Source organism: Marmota flaviventris, chromosome 1 (genome assembly GCF_047511675.1).
Source record: "Marmota flaviventris isolate mMarFla1 chromosome 1, mMarFla1.hap1, whole genome shotgun sequence".
Classification (NCBI taxonomy): Eukaryota; Metazoa; Chordata; class Mammalia; order Rodentia; family Sciuridae; genus Marmota; species Marmota flaviventris.
The window spans coordinates 151,734,781-151,737,304 of NC_092498.1; the positions used below are offsets into that span (position 1 = coordinate 151,734,781).

Genomic DNA, 2,524 nt, shown 5'->3' on the forward strand with positions numbered 1-2,524 from the left:
CATTTGCCCAGGGAGAACTTTGGAGCTTCACCAGATTGGATGCAAGTTAAAAGATTGGTGAAGAGTCCAGGAAGGGTTGATGCAGGTGGTAGGAATATTTGTAATTTATAAGCCCATAACAATCTCAAACATAACACCCATGTTTCTTCCCTTCAAGGCACAATCAGTGGCACCTTCATGTTGCCCATGAAGTCCATTAGAGTGTTGTTGGCATTTTGTGGTGAGCTTTTCTTGGAGGCTTCCCTCCAACTGAACTGGCGCATGAATGCCCATGACCCCTCCTGACGCTGTACCATCTGAGGCCTGATGCCATTTCTGTCATCATATCCCTTTCAGTTGTCTCTCACTTCCTGAGTTTGAATTTTGGCTGTTCAATGATATTATTATTATTATTTTTTATTTTTATTTGACTAATTATTTACCAAATTCACTTCTTTTCTTAAATACTCCCAATAGCCCATTTAAATTACATCATGATTGGCTATAGACATTTTATTTGTAACAAATTTACAGAGTGGTAAAATTGTTGAAAATGTGGAGGAAAGGAAAAAATAACCCTATAATTTTATTTTTCATTTGGAGAAAGTATTGTTTGCAGAATTCCACAGAAATACAAAAGCAATGTACTTTGGTTGAACCAAGTAAGATGGGTGCAGCTAAGTGATGGTTGGGGTGTGAGAGGGTCACTTACCTCCTCCAGGAAGGTACCTTTTCAGGCCATCTGCAGGACTAGAAGTCTTCCCTCTGCTCATTACAAGTCTTGTCTAGACTTATCTTTGAAATCTCAATGTAGAATCACCCTGTCAAAAGTAGTACTTTCTCACTTTACAACTGCTAGAAGAAAATGGGCCAAGACTCTATCTTATGGGTACAGGCATTGACTTCCTTAACAAGATGCCTGAAGCTCAAGAAGTAAAAACAAGAATAAATTATTAGGGTGGCATCCCATTAAAAAGCTTCCGAACAGCAAAGGAAATGATTAAGAGCATGAAGAGAGAGTCTACAGAAATGGGAGAAAATCTTGCCAGCTGCTCTTCTGATAGGGGATTCATATCCAGAATATACAGAGAATGCAAAGCACTTAACACCCAAAACCCCACAAATAACCCAATCAGTAAATGGGCAAAAGAAATAAACAGGAACTTCTCAAATGAAGAAAACAAGTACTCACTTTGGCAGCACTTACACTAAAATTGGAACGATACAGAGAAGATTAGCATGGCCCCTGCTCAAGGATGATATGCAATTTTGTGAAACATTCCACATTTTTATAAAATTTTCTAAGAAATGATTTGAAAATGAAAATTTATTATTTGCATTGCTATCCAATCTGGTTAAAGGTTGTCTACGTTGTTTTGTTTCTAATCTGTTTTTAACATGACAGTCAGGGCTGATAATCAGAGAGACTCTTAGATCATTACAATGTATTTAAACCCTTGAGGGTTATGATGGATTCCTAGAGTACAAGATGGTGATATTTACTTGGATTATGTGTAGATCCAATAAAAATGAAATATAACTGTAAGAACATTGAACAAAAAAGAAGAAGAAGAAACACAAATGGCCAACAAATATATGAAAAACTGTTCAACATCTCTAGCAATCAGGAAAATGCCAATCAAAAGTACACTAAGATTTCATCTCACACCAGTCAGAATAACAATTATCAAGAATACAAATAATAAAAAATTCTGGTGAGGATACGGGAAAAACCATATATTGATACATTGTTGGTGGGACGACAAATTAGTACAGCCATTTTTTAAAGCAATATGGAGGTTCCTCAAAAAAACTAGAAATGGAGTCACTATATAACCTAGCTATCCCACTCCCCGGTGAATATCCAAAATTACCTAATATCAGCACATGACAGGGATATGATCACATTAATGGTTATAGAAGCACTATTTACAATAGCCCAGATGTCCATCAATAGATGTATGGATTAAGAAATTGTGGTGCCCAGTTCCACTGACAACTAAAAATAAATATTAAAAAAATTTGAGGTATATATACACAATGGAGTTTGACTCAGCCATAAAGAAGAATAAAATTTTGGCATTTACTGGTAAGTGGATGGAAATAGAGAATACTATGTTAGGCAAAATCAGCCAGATTCAGAAAATTAAGGGTTGAATGTTTTCTCTGATACGCAGAACCTAGCACAAAGTAAGGGGAAAAGTTATATGTGCTGGGGGCTGGATACCAAAAAGATAGGGAAGATCAGTGAAGGAGAAGATTAAAAGAGGGGAGAGGGATGGGAAAGTGAAAGAAATATGGAATGAATTTAACAAAATCATTCTATGTGCACATATGAATATACCACAGGGAATTTTACCTTTGTGTGTGTATACAAGATACTAATCAAAAACAAACAAACAAGGGAAGATGGGCAGAGTAGGAGAATAGGGGGAGAGAGAAGAGGGAAAGTGATGGGGGATGGAGAATAATAATGGATTAAATCAAATTCCATGCATGTATACTTTTGTCAAAATGAACCCAATTACTGTGTATAATACAATTT

The 2,524-nt window shown here is 36.1% G+C and overlaps 1 non-coding gene across 1 annotated transcript; it reads left to right on the forward strand.

Annotated features, from left to right (window-relative positions):
* The first annotated feature begins 1,163 nt into the window (after window positions 1-1,163).
* On the forward strand, window positions 1,164-1,270 carry LOC114078859 (U6 spliceosomal RNA). The gene has a single exon (XR_003580409.1). It is a non-coding gene; the product is annotated as a U6 spliceosomal RNA (small nuclear RNA).
* Window positions 1,271-2,524: the final 1,254 nt, after the last annotated feature.